The sequence below is a fragment of the Heloderma suspectum genome, chromosome 15 (assembly GCF_057233095.1).
Source record: "Heloderma suspectum isolate Gila_16-S chromosome 15, 16-S_ref, whole genome shotgun sequence".
In the NCBI taxonomy this organism is placed as follows: Eukaryota; Metazoa; Chordata; class Lepidosauria; order Squamata; family Helodermatidae; genus Heloderma; species Heloderma suspectum.
The window spans coordinates 14,708,508-14,717,173 of NC_139472.1; positions in this window are offsets into that span (position 1 = coordinate 14,708,508).

The window sequence follows — 8,666 nt, forward strand, 5'->3', positions numbered from 1 at the left end:
GTAGATTTCATTGGTCACAACTTTGGGGAAAGGCCTAGTTGTTAGGTGTGTGGAACTAAACACCCTCTACTTAACTACATAGTATATCATTGTGCTTATTGATGCCTGAAAAGCATATCTTTGGCCTTAGCATGAGCAGTGTACTTCAAACTTGATTGAAAGCACTTCCCCTTGGAGTCCATGTACGGAACCGATGGCCAACACTTCCTACAATTGTTGCATTTTAGCATTAAAATGTGTTGTTTGCTTGGCTTAATAGGTGAGGAGCTGCTCTTGCTTAAATTGCACTGCCTGAATTATGAGCTATTTTTGTACTGAGAGAATTGGAAGGTGGCAAATCAATACGTTGAGCTCTCTCTGGCTTGGTAAACCTTTGGTAATTGATAAGAGGCAGGCTACTGCTGTATACACCAGGTGAAGCCTCCAAAGGTCACCCCATGTAAGGTGCCCATATGAAGCACCACATTGGCAAGTTCATGTAAGAGCTTCTCATGATCTACGGTCTGGCACACAAGTGCTGTTTTCCACCAGTGAAATCAATGCCCTCAAGTGTCTTTAAGCGCTCTGCTTTGGATTGTATTCAATGTCTAAGGTTGTGCAGGTAGGAAGAACTCACGTATAGTGAGTGGATAGCCAGAGAGCAACCTGAGAACCAATTTTATGTGCCCCAACAAATTGGGATGAAGATGTGTTAACCTTCTGCTCACAGTTTTGCTCATAAGGAAAATTTCAAAACATTAAGAGGGATTCTGTGCTTGCCCCTTTGGTGTTTTTTTTTTAGATGCAGCGCTTCATTTGAATCTGGCTTCTCAAATATGGAGTGCACTATTCCTAGGTATTTGATTGTGTGGATCACAACAAACTGGCAAATTCTGAAAGAGATGGGAGTAGCAGACCACCTTACCTGTCTCCTGAGAAACCTGTACGAGGGTCAAGAAGCAACAGTAAGAACCGGACATGGAACAACTGAGTGGTTCAAAATTGGGAAAGGAGTATGACAAGGCTGCATATTGTTGCCCTGCTTATTTAACTTATATGCAGAGTACATCATGAGAAACGCCGGGTTGGATGAATCACAGGTCGGAATTAAGATTGCCGGGAGAATTACCAACAACCTCAGATATGCAGACGATACCACCCTAATGGCAGAAAGCGAAAGGAGCTAAAGAGCCTCTTGTTGAGGGTGAAAGTGGAGAGTGCAAAAGCTGGTTTGAAACTCAACACTAAAAAAAACTAAGATCATGGCATCTGGCCCCATCACTTCCTGGCATATAGAAGGGGAAGAAATGGAAGCAGTGACAGATTTTATTTTCTTGGGCTCCAAGATCACCACAGACGGTGACTGTAGCCATGAAATTAAAAGATGCTTGCTCCTTGGGAGGAAAGCGATAGCAAACCTAGACAGCATAGTAAGAAGCAGAGTCATCACTTGCCGACAAAGGTTTGTATAATCAAAGCTATGGTTTTCCCAGTAGCAATGTATGGCTGTGAGAGCTGGACTATAAGGAAGGCGGAGCGCCGAAGAATCGATGCCTTCAAACTGTGGTGCTGGAGAAGACTCTTACGAGTGCCCTGGACTGCAAGGAGGTCAAATCAGTCCATCCTAAAGGTAATCAACCCTGAGTGCTCATTGGAAGGACAGATACTGAAGCTGAAGCTCAAATATTTTGGCTACCTAATGCGAAGAGAAAACTCTCTGGAAAAGACCCTGATGCTGGGAAAGACTGAAGGCACAAAAGGAGAAAGGGATGGCAGAGGATGAGATGGCTAGATAGCATCACCGATGCAATGAATATGAACTTGAGCACATTCCGGGAGAGAGCGGAGGACAGGAAGGCCTGGCGTGCTATGGTCCATGGTGTCACGAAGAGTCAGACACAACTTAACAACTGAGCAACAACAATTCCTAGGTAAGGCCAGCTTTAGTTAGAGTTGGCCTTACCAACTAATGAACATCGTGTTCTTCAAGGTGAAAGGACTTCTGGCCACTGGACCAGTTTCTGGAAAATACTGTGCACCCCTTGAATATACAAGTTAACCGTCCCTGTTGTGTTAACAACCCATACTACATCTTCAGTGGCAAAACCTTCCAGAGCTTGCTGCAGGGAGCTAGGATCATAGAATCCTAGAAGAGTAGGGTTGGAAGGGGGCTATAAGACCATCGAGTCCAACCCCCTGCTCAATGCTAGGAGCCAATCTCTGCACTTCTGAAAGAGACCACTAGATGGTGAGGTTGTACCAGCTTTGCTAACTCTTCTCCATCCCGCCCCCCCCCCCCCACGCTTCTGTTGCAGGATATTGAGGGGAGGTGTGGCTTGTCTAGAAGTTTCTGGCTGTAGTAATTTACGTTTCCAACATCTTTGTATAACCTTGATGCCAGCTGCATAGAGTGGACAGACTGCTAAGCTGTTTACAAATGTGCTCCAAAGAGCTAAACAGAGGTTCACTGGAAAAGCTGAACAGCTGGGCCCAGGTTGATGCTTCAACCAGTTGCCCTGCTATTCTTGCAGAATCTAAGCGGAGTTGAGCCCTCTGCTGATAAAGGCTCTGTATTGCAGAGACATCAGTGTGTCAAGAGTTGCAGCCTCCTTCTCTTGCCCACTTCTTCACACTGGGACTGGTTCGCACACAGCCCACTGTGGTGCGTGCTGGGTGGCAGTGGTGTGTGCTGGGTGGCGGTGGTGCATTGTGGGTGTTCTTTGAATATTCAAGCCACAGTCGTGGTTTGTCTTGTTGTCCAAACCCAGGCAGCATGGGTTGCACAAAGGTTAAGCAACCCTTGCGTAACTCTAGAACAGGCCATGGCTTATGCAAGGGTTGTTTAACCTTGCACAAACCACATTGCCCGGGTTTGGATGACACGACAAGTCATGGCTGTGGCTTGAATATTGAAAATGACTGCCTGCACATACCCGTATGCTCCACATCCCACCCTGGCTTAAAAAAGCTTTGTTTTCATGATCAAATAAGCCACGGTGGCATAAATAAGCTACCGTGGCTTATTTGAATGTACAAACCAGCCCTCATAGATCTCATAGAATCATAGGGTGGGATGGGGCCTACAAGATCATCGAGTCAAACCCCTGCTCATTGCAGGAAGCCCAATTCCCAGGCGGTCTCCCATCCAGGTACTAACCAGGGCTGACCCTGCTTAGCTTCCGAGATCAGAGGAGGTCAGGCGCATGGTAAAGCACTACTAACCCAGTGTGAGTGTATCTGGTGTGGTGCCCTGGACAGCTGCCCTCGCCACAGTTTAGCATTCCAAGTTTTACCTTATCTGTTCTGTTTCTGGAGTAAGTATAACATTAACTCCTTCACATCTGCCCTTTCTAGTCTTCGTTTTGCCACTAGGAAAAGTAAATAAAGTAAAGGCAAACTTTTGCACAATCTGGGCTTGTAAATGGCCTCTTACTCGTTTACCTGTGCTGAGTAAGGTTTGCTTCCAGGTGACATAGGCCATGAGGGCTAGTAATTTGTTGGTTCATTTGCAAGACTGACTTAATGCCACCATAGGGAGGAAGTTGTTTGCGACTTGCCTTCCTTTTTTCAGACAAAGAATGGAGTGAATGGAAAAGAGCTTTTCTCCTTGAAACCACAAGATTTTTACTTTGATGGTGGGGAGGTTGAGCTGTTCAAGATTCTGAATTCTGTGCACAGTAGTAGAATAAAGCCAAAATTAAGTGAGGGAGGGGGGCAGTGTTCAGGAATGATAGGAGTTGGACTCCATCAAATTTTGGAAGGCCGCAGGCTCCCCACCTCTGCTTTAGTATCAGTAAAAATGCAGTATATATTTGGGAAAAAGACACTTGAAATAGATTGGTCTTTAAAGTCCACTGAATGGCCTGAAAGGAAGGGGCCCATATGCACCTTACTGGGAAGAGAATTCCACAACTGGGGCCACTGCCAAAAAGGCCGCATAATGCCTGTCAGCCAGACGTATCTCACTGGTGGGCATACGAGAAGGGCCTGTGCTGATTTTAAAGCACGGACAGGCTGCTAATTCTGTCTAGAACTTTTTATTGTTTCCCATCTCCGTATTTCAAGTTCATCAGTGTGATCCATTGGAACTGGACTGTCATCCTCTAAATTTGTATTTGGAGGCTATCAAATCAAGAGCTGGATATTTGTATCCTCAAGCCTGCTTGAGCCATTTGGTTAAGCTCTGGGCATCAGAATAAATCCACCTGATTATTATAGCTGAGGGGGTTCCTTTTGAATCCTAACAATGTTAGAAGCAGAACAGAATGTAATAAAGTACATGCATCCATTCCCTTACCGCTTCTCCCAGCAGGTGCAGTCCAGTCTCTTTAGAAATAGTTATTCTACACAGCCCACCTTGGTCTTCATTTGTGCCCTGTGCAGTATTCGATGGGGTGGGGTGGGAGGAAATTTCTAAAGAATGAGAAACTAAAGGGCCAGTTAGAGCAGTGCAGGGTCTTAGATGAGCAATTTTGCAGAAGCAACTTCCTCCTTAGATTTCCATCCCCCTTGACCCCAAAACAACGTCTTGCACTAATGGAGTCATCGTGGAAGCCACAGCAAACCCAAATCTTAGTATGTGCAGTTAGAAGTGTGGTGGGAAAGGTGGTTCTTCGTGCTGAATACGGTTTCGGCAAGTCGTGGGCTCTGCCTATGAAATGGTCCTAAGCATGGCCATGCCCTACTTTGGCCTCAGGGCACCTTGCTTTGGTTGGGGCAGCACAGGGAGAGCTGGTGGTTTCTCACTCCCGAAGCACTTCCTGGCGTTGGGTCCCCGTGGTGCGCTGCTCCGCTGCTCCATCCAGGTTTAGAGACTGGAAACGCCCTTGAGCTTGCTCCCTCCCCCTGTTGTTGTTTCAGCTGTAGGAGCTGAAGCAGCGTTGGCCGGCATGCATGGGTCTTTTGCCACGCAGGTGCTGTTTGCAGAGTATTTATATCATCTCAATGGAGCTCTTCGAAAGCCGGAGCTGTTCTGAAACCACAGCCTGGGACTTCATTGCTTCTTCCCTTCCACCTTAGTCATGATTGGAGGGAGGATGTATGTTTGGAGGGGGGATGCTTCATACACAGGGCCTTGTTGCCTGTTTCTTCCCCTCCCCGCCCTCTTCTTTCTTGACCCCAGGACTTTGAACACAGGCTGCCTTTCTGCCGGCCACTGAGTGGACTCCAGTGTGTGTGTGTGTGAGAGAGAGAGAGAGAGAGAGAGAGAGACTGCCAGGCAGGCAGTTCTGTGCCTCCAAGGCTGCCTCTTAACCTGAAGAAGCCCTGGGTTGTTTGTGTTGTTCTTGGCAGGGGCGGCCTGGCCCTTTTCAAACACAGAGGTGAGTGTGCATGGAGGTGCCGAGTGGAAGCCAGTGCACGCTGTTTGTGTTGGAGCCGCTGCAGAGGGAATTAGTTCAACCCTGCTGCTAATTGCTCCTGAAGTGCAAGGGCTTTGTGAAACACACACAGTAACGTGCTAAAGGAGAGAACAGCCCACTTTCCCAAGCAAGTGACTGTGGAGCTCCTTGCTGCCCTAGACCCTGAGCCAGGAAGACGACAAAGTACTCTGTGCCCCGCCAGACGGCCGTCTTGCTCCTTTTAGCTTGGAGGTGTTCTGGAGCTCGGTTCTGGCTGTACAGACTGGGGAGTGAGGTCTGTTTTCCCATGCTCGGTCACAGCAAAAGCAGGATTCCCTCTGGCCCAGACTGTAGCCTGGGTGAGGGCTGCAGGACTGGCTACTGAACCAAGAGGAGTTCCACCCCAAACTTCAGTAGTTGTGTTGGATGCTGCAGGCCTCTAGGTGTATCCCCATCCCACCCTCTTTCAAGGAACCATCAAAGCCCTTTATTACTTCGAATTCTTCTATCAAGAACGAAGAACCCAGATTTGGCCTAGGAAGCAAGGAGAATTATCCTTTAACATGTCATTTCTTGGGATGGGGGAAGTGGTCTTCCCATTTTGCCCGTTTGGGTGGGGTGGTGCTGTAGTGTGTGTAGGACAGGGATCCTTTCCCAGTACTCTATTCCCTTTCCCAGTACTCTATTCCCTTTCCCTTGATTCAGTTCACAAGCAGCAGCTAACCTTGTAGATTCATATGGGAGGTGTAGTCCAATATGTTTGGAGAGCCCCAGTTGGGTAAGCCTGGGTTTCTGGGCCACTTCTGCTACCTATTCCAGAAGACTTTAATCCAAGTACATAAGAAGAGCCTCGTTGGATCAGACCAAGGGACCATCTAGTCCAGCATTCCGTTCACACAGTGGCCCACCAGCTGTCGACGGGAACCCATAAGCAGGACACAAGTGCAACACACCCTCCCACCCATGTTCCCCAGAAACTGGTGCACATAGGCTCACTGCCTCTGGTATTGGAGGTAGCACATAGCCATTAAGACTAGTAGCCATTAAGGGAGCAATCCTATCTGGGTTGATGGTCATCTCCGAGGCTGGGGGAGACTGCCTATCCAGTGCAGGACAGGAGGAGTGGTGAGGAGCGGATCTCCTCGCTCCCCCCGCCCAGTTTTCGTGGCTAGACAGCCGATTTCAGTTGTCCAGCCGTGGGACCTCGGAGTGCAGGAAGTGGCAGCCGGACGACACGTAGGATGTGTTGTGCCAGCATTTCCGACTTCCCTGCCCCAGGAATGGGGGGTTTATACAAACCCCCACAAACCACAAATTATGCAGTCGAGTTTCCTGTATTTGGGGATACAAATTTGGGGAAATTGGCGGGGTTTTTGCTGTTCCGCACTCCTCTTCCGAGTGCGGAATGCGAGGCCGATCTGCGCTGGAGGGGGTGGAGCCACTGACTAGCAGCCATAGGATTGCTCCCTAATAGCCTTTTTCTCCAGTAGGAAACAATTCTTGATTTCCATGGGGTTGGAAGTGGGAGGAGAAGCCAAGAGATACACCAGCGAGGAGATGACGATGCATGGCAGAGATTAATTTAGTTTGAATGTCGTGAACCTGCTGGTTTTCCCCCCTCTGTGCCCGCCTCCACTGGTGTATGCTGCGAATGGGATCTTCATCGCCTGGCTGTCAAAGGCATTGTTTGTAGATTCCTGAAAGGCATCGCCCTGTGAGTAAAATCCAACATAAATCCTACTTGGAGTAGACCCATTGGACTAACTTGAGCCCCATCCACTTTAATGGGTCTACTCTAAGTAGGTCTTATGTTGGATTTTACCCTGTGAGTGGCCACATACTCTTAAAAAGCAGCTGTTTCCCCTCCCATTTGAAAAGGCAGCTGCTACACGTACCAGTTTTTGTAGTGGGACAAACGTTTGTTGATGGACAAATGTTTGTCCATTTTTGTTGATGGAGGACGATGTATTCTTACACCAAAGCTCAATTCAAAGGTCAGTTCTTACACCAAAGCTCTTGCAGTTTCATAGCCTTGGCCAGGCTGCTGGCTGGTGATGCACCTGTAACGTCTGGCGGAAGGGGGAAGAACGATGTTTGTGTAAATATGCATAGCCCTCGCCTCTGTTCTATTGCTGCAACCCTGTATTAGACCCTTGTGACCTAAGCTGCAGCTACGTTGCTGGGCCTAATAGGAACAAGAGGATAATCTCAGCAGAGAGAGAGAGAGAGAGTTGGAGCAGGAAATAAGGAGGACTTAGAGAAACAATACATGCTTGTCAGGGCGCTGCTGATTAATATAGCTTTACATGCGGTAATCGCCAAAGCTGGGCGATTATAATGCTTCTTGAGGTGGAGAAATGATTAAGGCAGCACTCAAGTAAGATGATCTGAGGCCTTCTCCATCAAGAAAGAAGAGGTAGAGAAAAAGCTTAGTGTGCTTCAACATGGTGAAAAAACAAAGAGTTAAAATGTCACAGAGGGAGTTGGGGTGTTTTTTTTTTAATCTGAAAACAGAGAGGTAGGTGAAAGGGATAAAATAACATCATTTTCAGCGCAATGCAATATGTTAGAATTATCCAAGGATCAGAGGTGGAATTTGGAAGGTAATATTGGAGAGAGAGAAATGGCATATGTAAGACGAATGGAATAGAGAAAGTGGCTTTCAGCGGCTCTACTAATTTTTATAGAGACATTTGTTGAAAGCCCTTTACTGAGTTAGCTTCATGAAAGGGGTGGAGGCTTCCTTGATGCTTGGAGAGATGGATACCGATTGTAAATTTTGGCCACCTCAGCTATGGAAAGTAGGCAGTTTCAGTCTCCATCAGCCACAGAGGAAAAAGCTCTTGCTTCTTGTGGAAGCATTTTCCTTTTTCAACACAGACCTTCAGGCTCCTGAAGTGGGAGAGTAGTAAGCCCCCAGCCCCTCGTAGAAATACACTGAGCTTATTTTTAAAAGATTAGGGGGAAATGACCTAGCACCATGTTGGAAACCCTTTATTTCAAAAACAAAATTGGCTGCAAAAGATGTAATATGCTGTTCTTTCAAGAGTATCTGCCCAGAGCCAGTATTGATGGGAATATTGAGGAACATGCAAGAAGACTATTAACAGCTGTCAAAATGTACATAAAATGTTTGGTTGCCATTGAATTGGCCCTGGGCTCCTTTGGAACAAATGCCTTTTTAGCTATTCTAACATCAATATTAAAATAGCTAGCCCTTTTCTGCAGCCCATTCACAATTTCTGCAATTTTCAGAGACCAATTGTTTTGAAGATGTCCTTATCCCATACCTCTGAGCTGCCGATAAATGTGGCTTGGGTACAATTCAAACTGAGAAAGACACGCATT